Source organism: Ascaphus truei, chromosome 5 (genome assembly GCF_040206685.1).
Source record: "Ascaphus truei isolate aAscTru1 chromosome 5, aAscTru1.hap1, whole genome shotgun sequence".
In the NCBI taxonomy this organism is placed as follows: domain Eukaryota; kingdom Metazoa; phylum Chordata; class Amphibia; order Anura; family Ascaphidae; genus Ascaphus; species Ascaphus truei.
Genome location: NC_134487.1, coordinates 298,014,651 through 298,040,277, shown reverse-complemented (window position 1 = coordinate 298,040,277; position 25,627 = coordinate 298,014,651). Strand labels below are relative to the sequence as shown.

Below are 25,627 nucleotides of genomic sequence, written 5' to 3'. Positions count from 1 at the left end.
GTGGGGAAGCGACTATTGGGTTCTGCGCATGTACGCCGTGGCTCACCACCTCTTCTGCGCATGCGTATAGTGTTAACCTCGGTGCGGCCTGGAATATTGTTTTTTTGCACTTGCGCATGCACAACGATGTGCGCGCGCCCATTAGGAGCGTGACATCACCCGCGTTATGATTTTTCGTTACAAGGTAAGGATTTTTTCCCATGAAATCTCTGTAGGTGCCAACAAAAAAATTTCACTTCAAGAATGCTACAAGTATTTTCTAATAGCACAGAACTGATTTATTAAAAACACACATGTAGGATATTGCTTGGTCTGCAGCTTTAATGGCAGTTACCTTAGCATGGCACTGCGATGCTATAACTGATGCAGTGGTTAGTGAATCCCAGCGTATAAATCTTATGACGGAAGAGTCCATTCAATTACTCTAATGCAGCGGTGGGCAACTCTAGTCCTCGAGGACCACCAACAGGTCAGGTTTTCAGGATATCCTTGCTTCAGCACAATCAAAGACTGAGCCACTGATTGAGCCACCTGTGCTGATGCAGGGATATCCTGAAAACCTGACCTATTTGGTGGCCTTGAGGATTGTGATTGCAAATCCGAATGTACAATTCATTAATGACGGAGTGATGTTGGTCCATACAGAAAGGTTGTCTGTGGGTAGTAGAATGACTGGAAATAGAGATGTGTGATCTCCTAAAGATGTGCAGGTGAAAGAAAGGGTGTAGGAGTTACTGCTGTGTGCCAGTGCAAACAGTAAAGTGCAGTGTGTGTGGCAGTCCCACCATCTGAGACAGTGACCGCTGCACGTTCACATGTAGAGGGGAAGCATGACAGCGATCTGGCACAGGCTTGTATATCCTAAGCAGTTATGGACACACTCTGATAATATCTACCATGGTCATTTCAGAAATGATTTTATCTGCGCAGACAGGAAGAACCTGTACTTCTTAATCCCTTTCCCAATTACCCAGACAGCAAACCCAGACTGCAATTATTCTGCATGTGATCTTTTCAAGTGGTTATTGGGGACCTGTTATTCATTGGTAGGCAGTCAGTGTATGTCAGAAGGCAGTGCGTGCGTGAATGGTGATGTAAATGCATTACAATTTAGTGGCTCTGTGTTGCAACGTAGGAAAGTCTCCCTAATAAACTCCCGGGGTAGATTTTCTCTCCTTACTTTTTGGGAAGAAACCAAGGGTTTGCAAATAACTGCAAGCTGAAAACAACATTTTGTCGCCATGCTAAATCTGATGCGCTTCCTTTGTCTCAGTTTTGCAGCAAGACTTTGATAAATAATCCCCCAACGTCCCTAAGAATCCTTTAACACAGCCAGAAACAAAACTGCTTTCAGAATTAAAGTGACGATTCCTGAGGAAGCTATTGAAGATAGCGAAACGCGTAGAATCGAGGCGATAGCGGAGCGACATTTAGGTGGACCGACGCCGAGTTTGGAGTGGTGTTTCTTGCGGCTGCATTTGGAAATACGCCCTGCAAGACGCTTCCGGGTTCCATCAAGCGCGGAGCGGTGAGGACGTCCGCTCCATCTGTCAATTCTTACATGCTCATTTTTACATTTTAAATTGTAAGTGCGCACTTGTGAAAGTGCTTCTTTATTAAATAGGAATATATATACGGTCTACGCTATGGTGTTTCTCCGCCTTCTGCCCGAGTACACCCACATCCATCTTCTGCACCCAGAGTGTGCTTCTGCTTCTGTACACCATTGAGTGTGACATGCTTGATTGACTCACACGTATGTGAGTATAATACCTACAGGTCTCTATCTATACTTAATCATCATTTTTATTACTGTGCTGTACTATTTGCATTTTTCTTGTTGTCTACATATGTGATCCCGCTCCCTCAATTCCATTCGCCCACTGTTCAGAATTAAAGTGCTGTAAGAATTAAAAAGGGGTAGATAACATTTAGGGTACAATGAAATGTTAGTATAATGCATCAACAATCGTAAACATACTAATAATGTATACACCATTGATCACCTTAAAGTGCGATTAATGCCATAAATGTGCTTTCTAATTGCGTTAAAACGTATTTTGTTGCTAGTCTGATCTGGCACAGGCCTTTACTTATTCCTTGTATCAGGGGAGCTGGGTAGTACTCACACACACACACCTATATATTACCAGTAGTGATGTACCGAGCACCGGGTAATTACCCGGTACCCGGCACTTTTTCAGCTACCCGGACCCGGCAGCAGGGGACTGGGACCCCTGGTCGGAACCGGCTTCGGTAATTTCAAAGTAGCTGAAAATACTTCGACACTTACCTGCAGCCGGCGACGGAAGGTGAGGAAGACCGGTGAGGAAGACGACGGCTCCCACCGGCATTAGCTGTGTGCAGGATTCCTGCTGCTCCCGCCGGCTGAACAAGGACATCTGCCGCTGTCACCGCCACCAGGATGTCTGTCGCTACTCCCAGATGGCGCTGCGGTCCTCCTCACCCTCCGCAGCATTCTTCCTCACCTTGCAGGTAAGTGCCGTCTGGGTAACTGGGTAACTGGGTAACCGGGTAACCGTTACCCGGTTTTCAGGAAATGTAGGACCCGGTATAACACTAATTACCAGCGTTCAGGGCACTGCAGATGCTGAAGCGGGTGCTATATCTTTGCACTAGTTTTGCTGCTGGAAGAATTAAAAAAAAAAAGATATCCCCCTAAGTCGGGGTTCTCAACGCGAGGCCTCCAGGGCCACCAACAGGTCAGGTTTTAAGGATGTCCCGGCTTCAGCACAGGTAGCTCTATCAGTGGCTCAGTCGATTGTGTATTGTGCTGTGACTATAAATGTGAACTGTGTTGAACGATTGTTCAGTAAATTCGTTTTCCTTTTATAAAGGTTCCTGGCGCCTATTTCTATACTGCACTTTTACCCACGCCCAGCCAGCACCTAGCCACGCCCAGCCAGCACCTAGCCACGCCCAGCCAGCACCTAGCCACGCCCAGCCAGCACCTAGCCACGCCCAGCCAGCACCTAGCCACGCCCAGCCAGCACCTAGCCACGCCCAGCCAGCACCTAGCCACGCCCAGCCAGCACCTAGCCACGCCCAGCCAGCACGTAGCCATGCCCAGCCAGCACCTAGCCACGCCCAGCCAGCACGTAGCCACGCCCAGCCAGCACCTAGCCACGCCCAGCCAGCACCTAGCCACGCCCAGCCAGCACCTAGCCACATCCAGCCAGCACGTAGCCATGCCCAGCCAGCACCTAGCCACGCCCAGCCAGCACGTAGCCATGCCCAGCCAGCACCTAGCCATGCCCAGCCAGCACTTAGCCACATCCAGCCAGCACGTAGCCACGCCCAGCCAGCACCTAGCCACGCCCAGCCAGCACCCAGCCACGCCCAGCCAGCACCTAGCCACATCCAGCCAGCACCTAGCCACATCCAGCCAGCACGTAGCCACGCCCAGCCAGCACATAGCCAAGCCCAGCCAGCACGTAGCCAAGCCCAGCCAGCACATAGCCACGCCCAGCCAGCACGTAGCCACGCCCAGTCAGCACCCAGCCACGCCCAGCCAGCACCTAGCCACGCCCAGCCAGCACATAGCCAAGCCCAGCCAGCACCTAGCCACGCCCAGCCAGCACGTAGCCACGCCCAGTCAGCACCCAGCCACGCCCAGCCAGCACCTACCCACGCCCAGCCAGCACCTAGCCACGCCCAGCCAGCACATAGCCAAGCCCAGCCAGCACCTAGCCACGCCCAGCCAGCACGTAGCCATGCCCAGCCAGCACGTAGCCAAGCCCAGCCAGCACGTAGCCACGCCCAGCCAGCACGTAGCCACGCCCAGTCAGCACCCAGCCATGCCCAGCCACATCCAGCCAGCACGTAGCCACGCCCAGCCAGCACTGAGCCAAGCCCAGCCAGCACCTAGCCACGCCCAGTCAGCACCCAGCCACGCCCAGCCAGCACCTAGCCACGCCCAGCCAGCACCTAGCCACATCCAGCCAGCACCAAGCCACGCCCAGTCAGCACCCAGCCACGCCCAGCCAGCACCTAGCCACATCCAGCCAGCACGTAGCCACGCCCAGCCAGCACCTAGCCACGCCCAGCCAGCACCCAGCCACGCCCAGCCAGCACCTAGCCACATCCAGCCAGCACCTAGCCACATCCAGCCAGCACGTAGCCACGCCCAGCCAGCACATAGCCAAGCCCAGCCAGCACGTAGCCAAGCCCAGCCAGCACATAGCCACGCCCAGCCAGCACGTAGCCACGCCCAGTCAGCACCCAGCCACGCCCAGCCAGCACCTAGCCACGCCCAGCCAGCACATAGCCAAGCCCAGCCAGCACCTAGCCACGCCCAGCCAGCACGTAGCCACGCCCAGTCAGCACCCAGCCACGCCCAGCCAGCACCTACCCACGCCCAGCCAGCACCTAGCCACGCCCAGCCAGCACATAGCCAAGCCCAGCCAGCACCTAGCCACGCCCAGCCAGCACGTAGCCATGCCCAGCCAGCACGTAGCCAAGCCCAGCCAGCACGTAGCCACGCCCAGCCAGCACGTAGCCACGCCCAGTCAGCACCCAGCCATGCCCAGCCACATCCAGCCAGCACGTAGCCACGCCCAGCCAGCACTGAGCCAAGCCCAGCCAGCACCTAGCCACGCCCAGTCAGCACCCAGCCACGCCCAGCCAGCACCTAGCCACGCCCAGCCAGCACCTAGCCACATCCAGCCAGCACCAAGCCACGCCCAGTCAGCACCCAGCCACGCCCAGCCAGCACCTAGCCACATCCAGCCAGCACATAGCCAAGCCCAGCCAGCACCTAGCCACGCCCAGCCAGCACCTAGCCACGCCCAGCCAGCACCTAGCCACATCCAGCCAGCACGTAGCCAAGCCCAGCCAGCACATAGCCACGCCCAGCCAGCACGTAGCCACGCCCAGTCAGCACCCAGCCACGCCCAGCCAGCACCTAGCCACGCCCAGCCAGCACCTAGCCATGCCCAGCCAGCACCTAGCCACGCCCAGCCAGCACCTAGCCAAGCCCAGCCAGCACGTAGCCAAGCCCAGCCAGCACATAGCCACGCCCAGCCAGCACGTAGCCACGCCCAGTCAGCACCCAGCCACGCCCAGCCAGCACCTAGCCACGCCCAGCCAGCACATAGCCACGCCCAGCCAGCACCTAGCCAAGCCCAGCCAGCACCTAGCCACGCCCAGCCAGCACGTAGCCAAGCCCAGCCAGCACCTAGCCACGCCCAGCCAGCACATAGCCACGCCCAACCAGCACCTAGCCATGCCCAGCCAGCACGTAGCCACGCCCAGCCAGCACCTAGCCACGCCCAGCCAGCACCTAGCCACGCCCAGCCAGCACCTAGCCACGCCCAGCCAGCACGTAGCCACGCCCAGCCAGCACGTAGCCACGCCCAGCCAGCACCTAGCCACGCCCAGCCAGCACCTAGCCACGCCCAGCCAGCACGTAGCCAAGCCCAGCCAGCACCTAGCCACGCCCAGCCAGCACGTAGCCAAGCCCAGCCAGCACATAGCCAAGCCCAGCCAGCACCTAGCCACGCCCAGCCTGCACATAGCCAAGCCAAGCCAGCACGTAGCCAAGCCCAGCCAGCACGTAGCCAAGCCCAGCCAGCACGTAGCCAAGCCCAGCCAGCACGTAGCCAAGCCCAGCCAGCACGTAGCCAAGCCCAGCCAGCACGTAGCCAAGCCCAGCCAGCACGTAGCCACGCCCAGCCAGCACGTAGCCATGCCCAGCCAGCACGTAGCCACACACCAGCTAAATAGCTGAGACTGTGCAATTATGTTTTATGGACTTGTAGCCCCCTTTCCCTATGCCTAAGGGAAACTACACGTGCTGCTGTACCTGTTTGCTCACAGGAGGCTAAGCCTCCACCACTGGGAGCCTGGGGTGAGCTCTTTCTCCTTATCAGTGCAGCGCCTCCACCTATGAGGGATCCCAGCGTTGGCCGGATAACCCCTCATAGGAACCAATCACAGTAATGAATGATACACACACAAGGTATATAACCAATGTTTACTGAACACACATACAATAACAATAATAACTGTAACTTTCAAGGTACACGCAGTACCCCAACATGTGATGGTTCCTCCAAGTACTGAGGGTGTGGTGGCACCAATACCCCTGGTGTCCTTCCCAGTCAATCTCACCCAATGTGAGGTAGCGCTACCTCTGTGAATGGTTGGTGCACTGATACCTTCCTGGCCACTCCAAGTCCCACGCCGAGGGGTCTTCAATACCAATCCCCTCACTCCTTAGGATCCTGGTCCACCTCGTGGGTGAGCTCCAGCTGGAGTGTCTCATTTGAATGTCCCAAATCCTGTGACCTGGTCCCCGGCCGCAGAGCGCCGCATGTCCGTCCGGTCACCGGTGCAACCGTACTACAATACACTAATGGGAAAGAGTCCCTATCTGGGGCTTTCCCTGCAATACTCAGCTGGGGTCACTCAGGGCCTAGCTGGGACCTAAGGGGGCAAGCCTAGGCCTAATCCAGGGGCACTGATCCCTGGAAACGACCTTTTCTCTTGCCACCCTCCGCCAGACTGCCTCGCGGGGTTTTTGCGCGCCAAGGATATTCTATATTCTCCAACTAAGCCTGCATCTCTCCCCCGAGGATTCTGGGACATGTAGTCCCGCTGTAGTGTATGCGGAGCCAAGCCTAAAATGGCCGCCGCACTACCTGACTGCGCATGCGCTGTTCACCGTTCTGCGCATGTGCGACGCACAAAATGGCTGCCCCCGCTCTCCCGATACTGTGCGGAGCTCCGGCGGGCATTGCATCAGCTCCCCCTCACCGGAGTTAAAGAGGGGGCTCTGCTACAGACTAATCTGATGTTACACCATTCATAGCCGGGAAACGGGGGCTACGTATATTAAAATCCTCTGTTCATCCAGTTTGGCTACCAACATATATTTTTATTATTGCTAAATTATTGGAGATCAAATACACAAACCCTGCGCCCCTCCCCAATTGGCTGGCAATTTATTAGTGAAATGCTACATTTATATCCTAGGTCTCATAACAAAGGAGTCATTTAGTTGCATCTTTTGATCAAAAAATGATTCAAGCCGTCAAAGTAAACTCCGTTTCAGCATTTACCTACATTAAATGCATATTATTTCTTCTTGTGCTGTGGGCTAAACTTTGTGAAATATGTGAAAGTGCCTAAAGGGTTAAATGACGGACGCATTAGGTTTTCTGTAATTTAGTGCAATTAAAAACTGGCAAAAGCCAGATTCAAGGCTATGCAGGACAAATGTGAAAAGTAATAATATATACACACATATTTCTCCTATTTCTGTCAGCCATAGACACTCACCGCCTCTTCAGTACGTGTGTGTGTGTGTGTGTGTGTGTGTGTGTGTGTGTGTGTGTGTGTGTGTGTGTGTGTGTGTGTGTGTGTGTGTGTGTGTGTGTGTGTGTGTGTGTGTGTGTGTGTGTGTGTGTGTGTGTGTGTGTATTACTCCTCATTCAGGAACTTGTGCACTCACATATTTTCTTCATTATGCTAAGGGAACTTTTTTCCGGGCTTTGCCAGTATTTAATTGCACTGAATCACAGATAGCATTATAATAATAATCGTTTATTTGTAAAGCGCCAACATATTCCGCGCGCGCGGTACACAGAGGGTACGGAGATGTGACAATTACATTAGCAGGACTTGCATACAAATATAAATAAGCACAAACAGATACAGAGGTAATGAGGGCCCTGATCCTCAGAGCTTGCACTCTAGAGGGAATGAGGGACAATGTTGAAACAAAAGGTAAAGTGGCTGCTCATAGTGAGATGGAGTATACCTCAGGTTGGGGTATCGTCCAGCCGCACAGCTGCTTCCAGTAAGATTTGTGGGTGTGGATGTTGAAGGGCGTTATATAGGGTGACGTTTGGAATGCGTCATTCATGTATCATTCCGTTATAGGGGCAGGACTGACCTCACCTCGTTCTACTTTGTTGAATTGCTAAATGATGACTTGCTATATCTGTGATATTAATCCCAGCGATAGTCACGTGCATTTACTGCACAGTTTAATTGCGTCTTAATTAACTGTAACCCTAATGAAATATGACTAACACATTTTCTTCACACTATGCAACCACATTCCTAATATCATTAGTACTTACTGCACCGACACACTTTATTCGAGCAAATACCCAGTATGTACCTGGCAGATACCTGGAATGCGCCGCTCCTCACCTCTGACAAGCCCCGTTGCGTTTGCCTTCCCAGCCTGGGTTCAAGCCTGGCTGACGGGCGGCTGATCTGTTAAATGATAATGATTAGGATTTAATAGGCTGCAATGCTTTGCATGTCTACCAGATGGCATAAATTCATGAATTGTAATGCAGTATATATATATATACTGTGCAGTATTGCAGCCAGCGGGAATAAAATGCTTCAATCCCTGCCTGGAAAATACCTCAATGCACTCGGGCAGAAAACAGTCACAAACCTCAATACACCCGGGTATACCCGAATTCGTGGGACAAGCCGAGCTCGAATAAAGTGTGTCGCCAGTGTATATCTTATTACATATTTGTGAAAGCACTGTATGCCTGTCTGCATCTCCTGTGTCCCTAGGGGAAATCTCATTGGTCCCTTTGCCCGCCCGCACCCGCACCTCTCATTGGCCTGAGGCGGAGTGAACACACACACACACACACACACACACACACACACACACACACACACACACACACACACACACACACACACACACACACACACACACATCTCCCGCTCTCTTACCCGCCGGTCCCGGAGGCTCCGCCTCTTCCTCCCCGAACATCAGCCTCCAAGTCATCGTGACACGCACGCACCTCCTCCTCTCCCCGTGTCTCCGTTTCCTGCGCTTTCACCCCCCCCCCCCCGGCGCCGCTACAGTCAGCAGGGGAGCGGAGCGAGCGCCCGGGACACCCCCCACGGCTCTCAAGGACGCGCCGCGCGCCCTCCTCCTCCCCGGGATGCCATGCGCGCACCTCCTCCTCTCCCCCTGTTTCCCGCGCTTTCACCCCCCCCCGGCGCCGCTACATTCAGCGGGGGAGCGGAGCGAGCGCCCGGGACACCCCCCACGGCTCTCAATTGTGTGCACGCGCCGCGCGCCCCCCTCCTCCCCGGGATGCCGCTGTGTCCGCTCCTCGCACTCTCCGCACTGTGACCCGCCTCCTGTACTGGCTGCACGGGTTCCCACACTTGCAGCTCTCCCTGCGGCCTGGGGGCAGCGACTTCAACCCCACGGACAGCGGCTACCGGCAGGTCAGTGCCACCCGCGGCCTGTGTGCAGGCGGTGTGTAAGTGCCATGGCCTTTGTACAGGACGTGACTGGGTCTGTCCTTAGCCTGGTAGTGGGTGCAGCTCTGTCTGTGGGACAAGGTGCAGCCTGTGGCTGTGAAGTTCCCTGTGTCAGTGGGTGCAGCCTGTGATGCCCCCGTGTCAGTGGGTGCAGCCTGTGATGCCCCCGTGTCAGTGGGTGCCTGTGATGCCCCCCCTGCCCTTTGCCCCTCCCTGCCCTTTGCCCCCCCGCTCCTCCCTGCCCTTTGCTCCCTCGCCCCTCCCTGCCCTTTGCCGCCCCTCCCTGCCCTTTGCCCTCCACGCCCCTTGGCCCCCCCGCCCTTCCACGCCCCTCCCCCCCACGCCACTCCCCCCCGCCCTTCCACGCCCCCCCCTTCCACTCCATGCCCCCTGCCCTTCCACGCCCGGGCAACGCCGGGTATATCAGCTAGTATTATATAAATAACAGATGTGATTGTGTTTTCTCAAAGCAGAGACTTCCCACCTCCCTTACTTTTTTTTTAGTATTGTTTTTTTGTAGCAGAATTGGAACAGGGTGGTCCTATGGAGATGAAACACCCTATGTAAAGGCCGGCTTTATGGCGGTACCATCGGTGGACCGAGCCCCCATGCTCTTCCCCACAACATTGAACCTGATTGCCCGGGGGAGAGTGTGGTGCCTCTGTAAGTACCTCTTACCTTCTTTGCGGAGTTGTAAGCTTCTTCTCCTGCTCCTCACCTCCGGTATCTTCTGCTTGTGACAACGCGACGCCACAACATCACATGTTTACGCATTGCCATGACAATGTGACACCGCAACGCAACATTGCAATGTGTTGCCATGACAACGTGACGTAGCGTAGGTGAGGAGCTGGAGGAAATACCAGAGAAAGTACGAGGCCCCACTTTCGACCCCAGCACTGAACACCCTGCGCGAAGATCAAATCGAATGTATGACCATGCTCATGTGTCAGGACATGCACAATTGACCCAAGGAACCCATAGTATCCAGCTTGTGATGCTAGGTGTATGATAGTTCTGCCAACAGTAATGTAGAAGGGAGCAGTAGGGCCAGGCTTGGGAGGAAGTATGAGGAACTCCGTCTTTGACATCTTAAGTTTGAGTCAGCGGAGGGCCATCCAGGATAATATAACGGAGAGACATTCAGAGACCTTGGTCTGTACAGCAGGTGTAAGGTCAGGGGTTGAAAAGTAAATGTGCGTGTCATTTGCATAGAGGTGATATTTGAACCCGAGAGATGTGATAACTGATAAGGTCACCTAGATATGTGAAAAAAGAAGAAGGACTGACCCCATGGGTACCACCACAGGAAGATCAACAGAGGATGAGGAGGTGTTGGCAAACGAGACACTGAAGCTACGATAGGAGAGGTAAGCGGTGATCCAGGACCATTTAAGTGGACAGCAGATGCACAAACAAAGACTATCAGGGAAAGATAGTGAAGACGAATGCAAACGGACCCTCTTTCCTTTAGTAAACCACATAATGTTTCAATGCATATTACTGTACCTCACTCAGGACATGCAAACTTGGAAGTAAAGACTTTAAAATACATGGTGATTAGCGGACGCCTAAGGTATTCTAGGATGTCTGTGTTTGTTTTTGCCCTTTTTTAACCTAAATAGTCCCATTTGTGCTCTGCGCCAGATTGCAACATTTAGAGCAACTTATTGTAAGTGTGGGGCAAGTTTTTGGATTGCAGAGGTCGCAGTTTACACTCCCTTTTACCAGGTATTTGGTGGTCTACCATACAACGCAAACATATCCATTTGCTCATTCACAACCAGGACGCTAAATCAAGTCTCCCTAAAAGCACGGAAAATGCGAAAAATTATTTATGAAGCAACATTTTTCCAATTAAAACCAATGGGAGTTTTCTCTTTAATATAACTGGTGCGGGCATCTTGTCCCGGATTTGCAGCTGGAAGACCTGAATTATATTCCCTATGAAGCCTACGAGAGCAGTGCATTGCAGGCCCCTGTGCCAATATTAACTATGGACAAAAGTATCTACTGCAGAGCATTGCACATTTGTACCCCTCGGTAGGGTGACCACATTTTCTAAAGTAAAAAACAATATTTCTGAAAACAAATGACATAACAAAAAAATAAATATTATAATATTTTGTCTAATAGCGTCACCATTTATGATGTATTATTGATTTATTTCAGTTTCCTAACATAACACAAACTCTCCCCTTTTTATTTCTCCCTTCATTCCCTCTCCCCCCCCCATCCCCCCTCTCTCTCCCCCGCCCTCACAGTTAAAAGTTCCCACCCGTCCCCACTGGAAGTGACTGAGTTCCGGGTCGGACACCGCCCCCACTCTCCTTTGCTGCCACCTCCACTACTGCCGCCATCCTACACAGCTGTCCTCTGCTTCCACCACCGCCATCCAAACCGGGAAAAGCTAAAACTCGGAACATTAACAATTTTGAGAGAGTTGTCAAAACACAGGCACGTTTTATGAAAATCCAGGACTGTCCCGGTTAACCTGGGATGCATGGTCACCCTACCCCTAGGAATATTTGAAGGCCCCACGCTTCTGTTTTTACTTTGCCGACCCTTCCAGCAGCAAAAGGGTTGAAGCTTTTCGTCTTCTAGCTCTCAGGGGTGCTCCACTCCAGTCCTCAAGACCCCTCAACAGGTCAGGTTTTTAGGATATCCCTGCTTCAGCACAGAGCCACTAATTGAGCCCCCATGTGCTGAAGCAGGGATATTCTGTCCTGGTGGGGGGTCTTGAGGACTGGAGTTATGAGCCCTTTGAGTTAGCTAACGCCAGCGACTGAGTTTTCATAGTATGCCCTGCTCTGTTTACAAAAATGTGGGTGTGGCTGCAGTGGAAGTTTGCTCTGAGGCATTTCACAAGACAGAACTTGCTCTGGCTGGTTTAACCTATGTGCCAGAAAGAGCGGTGGAATGTCAAATAACTCAAAAATGGTGCAGACATCAAAGGTTTTGAGTGTAAATACACAAGTGTGAAACACAAGAAATGACAAAGGTTTTCTGCTACATTTCTTCTGAACCTATTACAAAATGCGTCCCAATAACAAATTACACTTTTCTGTCCAGGTCATTTCTTATTATGAATGTTCGTTTGAAATAGAAATGTACTAGGTCATAATTAAGCCACCTGTGCTGAAGCAGGGATATGCTTAAAACCTGACCTGTTGGTGGCCCTTGAGGACTGAAGTTGGCAATTCTCCTGTTCTATTGGTATCTTTATTCAACCTGTACATTCCCCGCCTGATTTGTCAGACTGGTTCATCATACATTTTATAGGGCTTGAGTTGAATTTTTGCGTCACCATAACTTCATATTCATGCACTCTGGGGGACACTGCATTTATCATATAAGAAGTCACACGCAAACACATGTGCAAACAGACCTGCTTAACGACTCAGTCACCGGGAACGGGTCTTTAACTACTGAATCACAATCCGCTGTAATAATCAACAGGCCAATCATCTTCTCGACAGTCCAGTAATGAACACTAGTGAGGAAGAGGAGACATTCCAGATACTTTGCATTGCTAACAAACAACACTGTTTTGTTATTGACATTTGTATATATATTTTTTAAATTAAATTCGTCTTGAATTAAAATACAAATATATATATATATATGTAACGGTATTTCTGGCCCGGCCTGACCCACCCAAACTCACATTGGCCCCTGTGGTCTAACCGGTCCCCATTACAGTGTGATAGTGTATGGTGGTGACCTGTTGGCTACAGGACTCCTGAGTCTCCCGCATGATGGTGTGTGGGGAGGACCCGTCCAGACAGGCAGCTGAGGTAGTGTGCTGAGTCTCACCTAGTTCCAGTTCAGCGCCTCCACCTCACCAGGGTCCCTGCGTCCGCATGGGGATGATCCTGACGAGGAACTCCTCGGTGGTGCAACCTCCTGTGTAATCATTGGACTCTCACACACAGGGGTTTCTCTGATCAGCTCCATCTTTATTGTCACGGTGGGCATAGCTGCCCTCCACAATGGGTATATTCAGCCGATCATCTCGCCCGTGCTCCCCTTTGATAGGTATGTCACCTAGATCAGGGATTCACTATTCCCGCAGGAATCACTGCCCTGTGCCAGGTCCCTGGACACAGTCTCCCATGGAGTCACTATAACATAACTGACACTCTAGCAGAACTTGAACTACTCCTCTTAGCCGAACTCCTTCCTCAACTCAGACTTCAGGTAGAACTAACTTTAGAACACAGTGCTGTGCCTTATATAACTTCTGAGGCTGACACACCTCTGACATCACTAACCATGGAGTCAGAGCATGTGACCAGTCCCATCCATACACAGGGCACCCCACCAGGGTGTGAGGGAAAACCTCCATGATTACTGCTGGCATGCCCACACTTACCAGGCCTTACTGCTAGCAGGAGAGATGACTGTAGGCATTTTACATGACCGCTACATATATATATATATATATTAGGGTTAGCCCTTTGCCCCCCCTCCCTGTCCTCTGCCCACCCCCTCCCTGCCCTTTGCCCCCCCTCCCTGCCCTTTGGCCACCCCCTCCCTGCCTTTTGCCCCCCTCCCTGCCCTTTGCCCCCTCCCTGCTCTTTGCGCCCCCCCTCCCTGCCCTTTGCCCCCCCCTCCCTGCCCTTTGCCCCCCCTCCCTGTCTTTGCCCCCCCTCCTTGCCCTTTGCCCCCCTCCCTGCCCTTTGCCCCTCCCTGCCCTTTGCCCCCCCACCCTGCCCTTTACCCCCCCACCCTGCCCTTTGCTTCCTCCACCCTGCCCTTTGCCCCCCCCCACTCTGCCCTTTGCCCCCCCACCCTGCCCTTTGCCCCCCACCCCCTACCCTGCCTTTTGCCCCCCCACCCCTACCCTGACCCCCCCTCCCTGCCTCCCCCCCCTCCTTGCCCCACCCCCCCTGCAATCCCGGGCAACACCGGGTATATCAGCAAGTGTATATATATATATATATATATATATATATATATATATATATATATATATAGATATATATAATTTTATATATATATATTATATATATATATATATATATATATATATATATATATATATATATATATATAATGAAAAGAAAAGACCAGAATGGTCTAATTATCAGCACAAGACAAAATAGATGCAAAAATAAGGGTGTTTATTGACCCATAAACACACATGAGCCCGATGTTTCGGTCCCCAAGGGGATCTTCTTCAGGGGTTGATGGGGTTCAGAGGTTCCTTAATGCATATTACAGTACATACATATAATATATATACACGTGTGTGTATATACACAGTATATATATATATATATATATATATATATATATATATATATATATATATATATATATATATATATATATATATATATACTAGCTGAGAGACCCGGCGTTGCCCGGGATGTAAATGCGTAATAGGTAGTATTATTTCTAAATGGTGGAACAATAGGTGACTGTTTGTTGTAAAGTTTGGATAATAATATTGAAAAGAAAGATGGAAGAAAATGTAATACGATGTTGTTTAAAAATGGTTTATTGTAAACACACCACAGTACAATGTATATTTTGGTGACATAAGTGATGTAAAAATGTGAGGCGTGTGTCCTGCTAGGGTGTGAGCGTGTGTGAGGCGGCGGGTGGGTGTTCAGTACGGGTGGCACGTGGGTAGTGAGTGCTGGCTGTGGGTCGGGGTCCTGCTAGGGTGTGAGGCGGCGGGTGTGTGGCGAGTGCGGGTGACAGCTGGTCAGTGATATTGTTGCGTAGGGGCAGGATGCGGCAGGTGTGTGTCGAGTGTGTGGGGTGGGTGAGAGGCGGCGGGTGTTTGTCGAGTGTGGCGGGTGTCTGTTGAGTGCGTGCGGCGGCTGTGTGGCGCAGGGGTGTGAGCGGTGGGCGGGTGAAAGGCAGAAGTGCGGGTGGGAGAAAGGCGTTGAAGGAGGGGAGGTGAGGTCGGAGGGGTGGTGGGGGGTGGTGAGAAGAGGTGAAGGGGGGCGGAGGGGAGGTGAGGATGGGTGGTGAGGGGGGTGGTGGGGGATGGTGAGGGGAGGTGAAGGGGGGGCGGAGGGGAGGTGAAGGGGGGGTGGAGGGGAGGTGAAGGGGGGGGTGACGGGAGGTGGAGGGGGTTGCCGGGAGGTGAAGGGAGGGGGGGGTGACAGGAGGCGAAGGGGGGGGTGGTGACAGGAGGTGAAGGGAGGAAGGGAAGGGGGAGGTGGAGGAGAGGAAGGGGGAAGAGGGAGGTGGGGGAGGAGGGGGGAGGGGGGGAGGTGGGGGAAAGGGTGAAGGGGGGAGGTAAGGGTGAAGGGGGGAGGGGTGAAGGGGGAAAGGGGGTAAAGGTGGGGGAGGGGAAAAGGGGGGAAAGGTGGGGGAGGAGGGAAAGGGGGGAAAGAGGGGGGAAGGGGGGAAAGAGGGGTGGAGGGGGGAAGGGGGTGGAGGGGGGGGAAGAGGGGAGAGGGGGGATGGGGAAAGGGGAGGTGGAGGAGGGGAAGTGAGGAGGGTAAGGGGGGAGGTGAGGAGGGTAAGGGGGGAGGTGAGGAGGGTAAGGGGGGAGGTGGAGGAGGGGAAGGGGGGAGGTGGAGGAGGGGAAGAGGGGGGAGGTGGAGGAGGGGAAGGGGGGGGAGGTGGAGGAGGGGAAGGGGGAAGATGGAGGAGGGGAAGGGGGGAGATGGAGGAGGGGAAGGGGGGAGATGGAGGAGGGGAAGTGGTGGGAAGAGGGGGGAGGTGGTGGGAAGGGGGGAAGAGGGGGGAGGTGGTGGGAAGGGGGGAGGTGGGAAGGGGGGGGAGGTGGTGGTAAGGGGGGGAGGTGGTGGTAAGGGGGGGAGGTGGTGGGAAGGGGGAGGGGTGAAGGGGGAAAGGGGGTAAAGGTGGGGGAGGGGAAAAGGGGGGAAAGGTGGGGGAGGAGGGAAAGGGGGGAAAGAGGGGGGAAGGGGGGAAAGAGGGGTGGAGGGGGGAAAGAGGGGTGGAGGGGGGAAGGGGGCGGAGGGGGGGAAGAGGGGAGAGGGGGGATGGGGAAAGGGGAGGTGGAGGAGGGGAAGTGAGGAGGGTAAGGGGGGAGGTGAGGAGGGTAAGGGGGGAGGTGGAGGAGGGGAAGGGGGGAGGTGGAGGAGGGGAAGAGGGGGGAGGTGGAGGAGGGGAAGGGGGGGGGAGGTGGAGGAGGGGAAGGGGGGGGAGGTGGAGGAGGGGAAGGGGGAGATGGAGGAGGGGAAGGGGGGAGATGGAGGAGGGGAAGTGGTGGGAAGAGGTGAAGGGGGGGTGGAGGGGAGGTGAAGGGGGGTGGGGGTGGAGGGGAGGTGAAGGGGGGGGTGGAGGGGAGGTGAAGGGGGGGGGGTGGAGGGGAGGTGAAGGGGGGGGGGGGGTGGAGGGGAGGTGAAGGGGGGGGGGGGGAGCTTAAGGGGGGGTGGAGGGGAGGTTAAGGGGGGGGTGGAGGGGATGTGGAAGGGAGGGGAAGTGTAGTGAGGGGTGGGTGAGGGGTGGGTGAGGGGAGGTGGAGGGGATGTGGAAGGGAGGGGAAGTGTAGTGAGGGGTGGGTGAGGGGAGGTGAAGGCCGCTCACTCACCCGTCCGGCAGCTCCCACGTGGATCTGAGGCGGGAGGCAGCGTGTTGTGGCCGCTCCCCCGCTGACTGTAGCGGCGCCGGGGGGGGGGGGGGTGGGTGGAGGGGAAGTGAGTGAGGGGAGGTGATCACTCCGCTCCCCCGCTGAGTGTAGCGGCGCCGGGGGGGTGGAGGGGAAGTGAGTGAGGGGAAGTGAGTGAGGGGAGGTGATCACTCCGCTCCCCCGCTGAGTGTAGCGGCGCCGGGGGGGGGGGGTGGAGGGGAAGTGAGTGAGGGGAGGTGATCACTCCGCTCCCCCGCTGAGTGTAGCGGCGCCGGGGGGGGGGGTGGAGGGGAAGTGAGTGAGGGGAGGTGATCACTCCGCTCCCCCGCTGAGTGTAGCGGCGCCGGGGGGGTGGAGGGGAAGTGAGTGAGGGGAAGTGAGTGAGGGGAGGTGATCACTCCGCTCCCCCGCTGAGTGTAGCGGCGCCGGGGGGGGGGGGTGGAGGGGAAGTGAGTGAGGGGAGGTGATCACTCCGCTCCCCCGCTGAGTGTAGCGGCGCCGGGGGGGGGGGGTGGAGGGGAAGTGAGTGAGGGGAGGTGATCACTCCGCTCCCCCGCTGAGTGTAGCGGCGCCGGGGGGGGGGGGGGTGGAGGGGAAGTGAGTGAGGGGAGGTGATCACTCCGCTCCCCCGCTGACTGTAGCGGCGCCGGGGGGGTGGAGGGGAAGTGAGTGGGGGGAGGTGAAGGGGGGTGAGGGGACGTGAAGGCCGCTCACTCACCCGTCCGGCAGCTCCCTCACCCGTCCGGCAGCTCCCTCACCCGTCCGGCAGCTCCCTCACCCGTCCGGCAGCTCCCACGTGGAGGGGGGGGGGAGTGAAAGCGCGGGAAACAGGGAGAGGCGGAGGAAGAGGCGGAGCCTCCGGGACCGGTGGGGAAGAGAGCGGGAGATGTGCTGCTAACACTGTGAGCCCCGCTAATTGTAACACCGTGTGTGTGTGTGTGTGTCTGTGTGTGTGTGTGTGTGTGTGTGTGTTTTTATTTTATTCTTTTTGGACCTTTGGCCCGTCACTCCGCCTCAGGCCAATGAGAGGTGTGGGGGACGGGCCAAGGGGGTGTTGTGAGTGTGTGAGCCCAATGAGAGGTGTGCGGGGGCGGGCGGCCCAAGCGACCAATGAGATTGCCGCTAGGGACACCGGACATCCAGGCAGGCAGGCAAACATACAGTGCTTTCACTAATATAGTATAAGATATATATAGAGGTATCAGTACCGTGTTAGCCGAGCTTCAATAATCAAAAAATAAATAGACGATACTGTTCTGTGGCTAACGAAATGCTTTTATTTGTGAGAGCTTTTGAGATACACTGATCTCTTCTTCCGGCGATGTTACAATGAATGAAGCAAGCAAAAGCTATACTTAAAAACAGTGTCTCTTGGAATGTTATCTGTGCTTGTCCTTCCCCCGGTGTGTCTGTGCTTGTTCTATATATATATATATATACACACACACCCGCACGTACACTCTCACTACTGAATTTTCACAGAAAATACAGCTTTCCCGGGGCCAAGGACTGAAGTCCTGCCTCGGACCCAAGTTGGGGGGGGAAGGAGTTGCAGCCAAACTTATTGGGAGGGGGAAGAGGCGGCATAAATTGTTGAATAGGGGTGGTTCGACCGAAGGGGGTTGGAGCCCGCTCATGTATTCAGAGTCATAAAAAGTAAGATATTTACTTCACGGATTTCATTAAAATGAGACCTGATGTTTTAAATTCTAAAACTGCTGCAAAGTACTGGAGATTTCGCTGGAGTTACATCAGAATGATTTATTTAAGGTTTTTAGCCCATTTCTAGGCCAGATTTACTGCGCTCTTTTCCGTTGTGGCAGACGCTTTTTAATCACATAAAAATAAACCAAAAGGGGTGTATTTATGCACGTTTGGTGATCCTCGCTAAACAAAACAATTAAAAGTAATTAAGAGTAAAAAGTGAGCAATTATTTTTTTGCCTATTAAAATATAATTGGGTCCTTTACTAATGTTTTTTTTTTTCTTCGTCCAAGTTGTCTTTCGAGTTTACCGTGTTTCTGCAAGACTTTATATACCATTCTGACTGAATCAAGCAACTCGAGAAGACCACCAAATACCCGGTGGTAGAAAGTCTAAACTTCTAGTGATAAAACTTGCCCCATGTTTACTACAATTTGCTTTTGGTTGTTGCGTCCTGGGACACATCCCGAGTTTGCATGAACACACCCTTTGATTCCTTGGCATGTCATTAAAGGAATGATAGAACCGAGGGCAGCAGAGCACACAATGTGATCTAATAAGTGACGGAAACCCTGTGAAAATGGCAGAAAAATGACACGCAATGTGCTGGGCCGTGGAAATCTGTGCAAACTTCTCCAGTCGCTTCATTCCGGGTGGTAAATCAAGTCTTGCAAAGCAATGAAAAAGGCAATAAATGGGTGGGCTTCTTTAATTATGAGCTTAGTTCATGACCCCGTCTGCATCTCCTCTCCTAAGGCTGCGTCCATAGGACTGCAGCCGTGCGGAGGCGCGCGGAGGCTGAGGGAAAGCGGGTGCTTTCCCTGGCCTTGGTCCACGCGCCGTCCGGGGGCGTGTCGGGGGGAGCCTGTGACGTCATGGAGCTGGTTCGCCGTCGTTGGGCGAACCGCTAACGTGACCGGCCCTGAATTTAACATTTTTGTAAGACTTACGCTTCCGCACGCTTCCGCACGCTTCCGGAAGCGTGCGCGAGCCCCTGCTAAAGCCGCTCTCATTGTGGCTGCAGGGGCTCGCTGCCGAGCAGCAGCGCGCCTCAGCATAAGCGCTGACCATACCCGAGGCCTAACACCTCCTGACTATTTAACGGAGTAATCACTTCCCAAATCACCTGCTAGCACACAAAAGGAAACAAGAAGTACGCTGCTATGTTGACAGACTTGGACGACCGCCTGCTCAGCCATTGTGCTCCTTTTTATTGTTTTCTAATTAAGTGTTGATTTTATTAAATTGTACCTTTTTTTTTTTCACTCCACTTTTCTAGTCTCTTTGACATTTTTTTCATTATTGTGACATTACCATTCATGCAGTATTTACAGTATCACACCATGGTGTGTTTCTTTTCTTCCCTTTTCATGTTGGGACCATCACCGGGACTCTCCCCTGCGGTGTGGTCAGGGCTCATTATCCAGGACATTCTGTGGTTGTATTCATTTTCCCATACAGTGTGGTCCATATATTATATACCCCCACTAGGCGTCGTTACAGTCATATTCTTTTGTTATCTACACTTGAGCACATTAATATAACCCCCTTGCTTTATTTGTAATACCCCATCTGCCTGTGCTTTGCAGGCTCCTCTAACCCTGGTAAGGTGAAACCAGGTTAAAGCAGGCTATATTATGTGGGCATTGAAGGAGTTAAAATGTGTGAAATGTTTACAGCGATTGCTATTTCTGCGAGGGGTGTTTGGATTCTGTTAGAATGGTTATGAGGCCTTATTTCAAACCGCAGAAAACATATATTATTTCCTTAAGCTGAATTTACACCTAGAAACGCAGCAGCATCACTGTATCCTTTCTCCATTCTCCTTACCTAAAAATGGGCTTATGGATGCAGGCGTGAAGATTAGGAAGGCAGGAGTGGCTACAACCCCCATGGGTTTCCACATAAGGGTGCTGTGTTCGGAATGGGCCGTTTTGCTGCAACCAAATCAGCACAGGCGCTCAGCTGCAGACACACACTCCGCCGCAGCCGATCTGCTGCTGGAATACCCGCCGCTGACTTCTTCTAAGTGTAACGGGTATTCCCCCACCCAATCGCATATAGAGTGTATGTGAGGGGGAACCTATATGTTACCAGGTGTGGTGCGTTACCTGTTGGTTCACAGGAGGGTTGAGCTTCCGCCACGGGGAACCTGGGGTACATACATATAACACAATCTCGTGGTGCAACGCCCCCACCTGCGATGGCTCCCGCCAGAGGAGGAGTGGTTCCTCGCAGAACAAATATAGATATCTCACTCAACACACTGTATGTAAAATAACCAATGACTTTACTGTTGCAATACGTATTCATGTATAACAGGTGTCCCCCTCTGGAGGAGACACTAACTACTGCGTCTCGCAGGACGCTCCCACCTACACCGGGTGATCCCACCCCGTGTCCAATAACCCCACACAATATGTCCCGCACTCTTTAGGTGAGATGATATGAGTGACTGCGCAGCCACCGGTGAATTCCAGCGTGGATAATATCACCTTAGTCTCAGGGTCTTTGGTGGCGTTCCGCGCCCAGAACCCACCTCGCAGGACTGCACGGCTTCAGCGCTGTGTCCCTGACTATCCAAATAGCTAATGGGGCAGTGTCCCTATCTAGGGCCTGTCCCTATAGCACCACAAGCTACACAGTGACTCAGGACCTAACTGGGACCTAGGGGGCTGCTGGCCTTATGCAGTGGGTCACTCACCCCTGCACTCACCTCTTTCCCCTAGCTTGTCCTGGTTCTGACTGACTGCGTAGCTGCAAAACCCGCGAAATGTATCTTTTCTTGCCAGCAGGGCAATACTTCAGCCCTATTGGCTCCCTGGCATCACGTGGGGCGCAGCTGAGGCTCATGGGACTTGTAGTCCCTTCCAAGAGCCTGTCCCTGGTAGGCTAGGGTTCGCGCGCTATCACTGCGCATGCGCAATGTCCCTGGCTGGCCACCGCACCAAAATCTGCACTGCGCATGCGCTAATACTTAGAAGCTGGCGGCACCCTCGCCGCCCTGCTTCGGGAGCCCTAACGACGCGATCGCGGCCCTGACAACCGGCCGCACGCGTCCCCGGTAACCCCCGAGCAGGACTCTGACCGCCCCCACTCTTCCGATCGGCCGACGGGACCGCCATTGGGCTCGGCGGCACCCGCGATCGCCAGGAAGGTGAGGGAGGGGCTTGGCAGACAGGGGGGACCTGGCTACATAAGTTTTAGGGGGTTAAGGTTTTTAGGGTAGGGGGAAGCATTAGTATTAGGGATTATTAGGGGGTTTTAGTGCAAGCGGTAAGGTTAGGGTCTTACCTTACCAACGAAGCAGTCGGCAGCTGATTGTCCCGGCGGCGAGGTGAGTTGCGGCCAGGCACCAGCAAAAAGTCCGGCACCAAATGTCCTAGAGTCCATGCGGAGTTCCCCCTCCTGCTTTTTACTTTTCCAACTTGAAAAAAAAAATGTAAATTCATTCCCAATGATTTTACACAGCTGCTGTTTTCACCATAGGCATATTTCATCAGTAGCATACAGCAGAAAATGGAACAGGTGTCCAAGATATATACCCTATATATAGGGTGACCATACGACCCGGATTTTCATTAAACGTCCTGATGTCCCGACAATCTTCTCAAAACCGTTCAAATGTCCCTGGTTTTTAGCTTTGCCCTGTTTGGACTCATTTAAAACTCTTAAAACCGTAAAAATAGACACTGTATGTTTTTATGTGATCGATCATATCAAAGAATATATTGGTAATCTCTAATTAAACAATTTTTTAATATGAACCAAATCGTCATTTTGCTACACTCGAGAGTTTGTGTTATGTTAGGAAACTGAAATAAATCAATAATACGGGGGGACGTTATTAAACAAATACCTTTATGTATCCATGGCTTGTCCAGACTGCCTCTCTGCCTCTTGTCACTTAAGTCCTTAGTAGCTATAGGCTGTGGTAGGCTATCCTAGGGGTATTGACCCCCCTCATGCTGACTCTGAGTGACAGGAGTGGTGGTGACACAGGGTCTGTGTATAGACAATTATGGTGCCGACCTTGTGCCCTCCCCATCTGGTGTCTCAGAGAGGAAACTGCTAAATTAAAATGGTGAGTTCTCTTCCAGCCCTCCTAGAGAGAGGTGGTGAGTGCTGTCTCCTCCTGGCTGGGGGTGAGACATGCCAGTCCGTCCCTCCTGGGCTGTGATAGAAAGATCAGAGCTGAGAGCAAGGCCTCAATATTACTCTAAGGCCAAGCATCATCCAGAGGTCTGGGACCCAGATCAATCTACTCTGCATCCGCTGTAAGGGGCATTTAGTCAAACTCTTTGGTCAAAGCGTTATAATCCTGCAGCCCCACCAAGGCATGTCCCCTTTGCAGGTCCTAACACTATCTGTAAAAATACCATTATAATATTTATTTTTAAGTGATGTAATTTGTTTTATAAATAAATTTTGTTCATGTGTCCCGGTTCGTATTTTTGAAACTCTGGCTACCCTACCTATACTACCCATTCCTTAGCCAGCTCCCAACACCCCCCAGCTTCCCATGGTGGCGCTTGTAGTGAGTGTAGTTCCAGAATGCATCTCCGTGGAAGGCTTTATGAATTTGTGCTACACTCAACCATATTGTTCTAACCAAACTAATTGCTTCTGCTAGGTGGGAACAATCTTTTCATAAATATTATACTAGGTGCAGGGAGAATGGGTTTAAAAAAAAGAAATGTTTTTTTTTCTTAGCTGGTTTATGCATCTTAGACAGCAGACTTGCATGTTTATATTATGTGAATATGCGTAACATGTTGCTCACTAAACTCAACAGCTGTCTTTTATCATACTACCTACCAAGTGTAGGAAAGCAGTACTCACCACACACGTTCTGCACTTTCTGCTTAAACTGGTTTGACTATTTAATTCCTTTCTTCATAAAAAAACGTTTCATGCTTTGAGCTTGAAGCTGTCAAATTCTGCTACTCCCACGATAAATACAAGTGCAATTAGCATTGCCCCACGCCAGGTATACATATTTGTAATATGACAGTACTCACTCTCATACTATGGGGGCAATTTACTTAGAGTCAGTTTGCTAAGGCTTGTTTTGTAGTAAATAGGAAAATGCACTGCGGTTGTATCAGATCTACAAGTAGACTAGTAAATTAAAATACCACTTGTGGTGCATTTGCACGTCTCAGACAGGTTTGCAAACCTGTCTATCCCCATTATCTCTTAGCATACAATGCTTCCAGTGTAGCCAGGGATTCTGGGTAATGACATGCAATGGAGCACAGTGTGTCACTCTTTACTTCTCATCCATTTTAACATGGATCCTATATAAACTTATGCCTGCCGTATTACACAGCTTTTCAGCATCGCTTGGTTTAAAGAAGTGCAGAGCCGGTAACCCTACTCACAGATAGTTATTTCGACCTTTTGGGTCTCATCAGTGTGAGAGGTTGGTTACTGGCGATGTAACGTGAAGGTTGTACGTGGGTATAATCAGACTAGTAAATGAAACTGTACTTGTATTTGTTGACAAATAATGATAATAAATGTAGTGAGAACACAAAGCATATTATTAAATCGGTTGTGTTGTGAATGCCAGTAAATCAAACAAAATATATAGAGGTGTGTGTGTTATTTTTTTTAAAAATAAGATGACATTATCAAGGTTTTATATACTGTATATGGACGATTGATTATGACTTACTCATTTACTAGTAATACCACATATAGTAAGGAAATAGTCATATTAACGACATTATATGCGGCTTGATAAAATTTAAGTAAATAAGGCACCTGGCCCCCATAGCAAGCACCCAAGAGTTCTTAAGGAGATAAGTTCAGTAATAGCCAAACAATTACATTTGATATTCAATGACTACTTCCACAAGCCCAGTACCACAAGATTAACGTAGAGCAGACATGGTGCCTATATTTAAAAAGGAAGCTAGATCACAACCAGGGAATTGCAGACCTGTAAGCCTGACATCAATAGTGGGGAAGCTACTTGAAAGTTTAGTATGGGACAATATTCAGGAATACCTAATGGATAACAAAATTCTTAGTATTGGTCAGCATGTGTTTAAGAAGGATAGGTCATGTCAAACTAACCTTATTAGTTTCTTTGGGGATGTAAGTAGGAATTTAAATTAGGGTAATGTAGTTGACGTGGTTTACTTTGATTTTGCAAAGGCTTTTTGGACTTGTGAAAATATTTGCACCTGGATTGAAAACGGGTTGAAGGATAGACAGCAGAGAGTTGTAATAAATGGAACCTTTTCAGGTTGGGCTAAAGTTGTGAGTGGAGTACCTCAAGGATCGATACTGAGACCAGGGGTGCAACCAGAAATTCATATTGGAGGGTGAAAAGTTTTTTTGATTAAGTGTCAATCTGTCCATAATGTCCATCCGGCTGAGCATGCAGGCAACTGTGTCCGGGCATTTCACTTACTTACTGGCCCTCGTCCCGTGACCTCATGTGACAGCGCGTTGTCATGGCAACACATTGCCATGTGACATCAACTTGCCATGATGATGCAGCGTCACATGACCACGCTGTTGATGGAGGAGGGCTGCTCTCTCCACCAGCAATCAGTTTCATTGGTGTGGAGAAGAGCACAGGGCCTCTGTAATTCTTGGTGGGAGGGTTGTGCAAATGCACCCTTGCACCTCCCCTTGTTGCCCTACTGACTGGGACCCCTGCTTTTTAACTTGTTTATTAATTACCTTGAGGTTGACATAGAGAGGAAAGTCTCCATCTTTGCTGATGATGCTAAATTGTGTAAGGTAGTAGAATCAGAGCAGGATGTAATTTCTCCACAAAGAACTTGGATATAATGAAAACTTGGGCACGTAAATGGCAGATGAGGTTTAATACAGATAAATGGGAGGATATGCATTTGGGGAACAAGACTAAACAAGCGACTTGCAAATTAAATTGGGGCAATATTAGGTGAATCCTTGATAGGGAAGGATTTAGGAGTGCTTGTAGACAGCAGGCTTAGCAATAGTGCCCGATGTCCTGCAGTAGCTGCTAAGGCAAATAAGATCATATCCTGCATTAAACGGGGAATGGATAGGAGCACTCCATATAACTCCTATGAGAGACGAAGC

At 51.8% G+C, this 25,627-nt stretch overlaps 1 long non-coding RNA gene across 1 annotated transcript; it reads right to left on the bottom strand.

The window, feature by feature from the left end:
• Positions 1 to 500: 500 nt before the first annotated feature.
• Positions 501 to 23,591, bottom strand: LOC142494610 (uncharacterized). Its single transcript, XR_012801562.1, has 4 exons — positions 23,384 to 23,591; positions 21,836 to 21,968; positions 12,665 to 12,769; positions 501 to 1,901 (listed from the first exon to the last, which is right to left on the bottom strand). It is a non-coding gene; the product is annotated as an uncharacterized LOC142494610 (long non-coding RNA).
• Between the last annotated feature and the right edge of the window lie 2,036 nt (positions 23,592 to 25,627).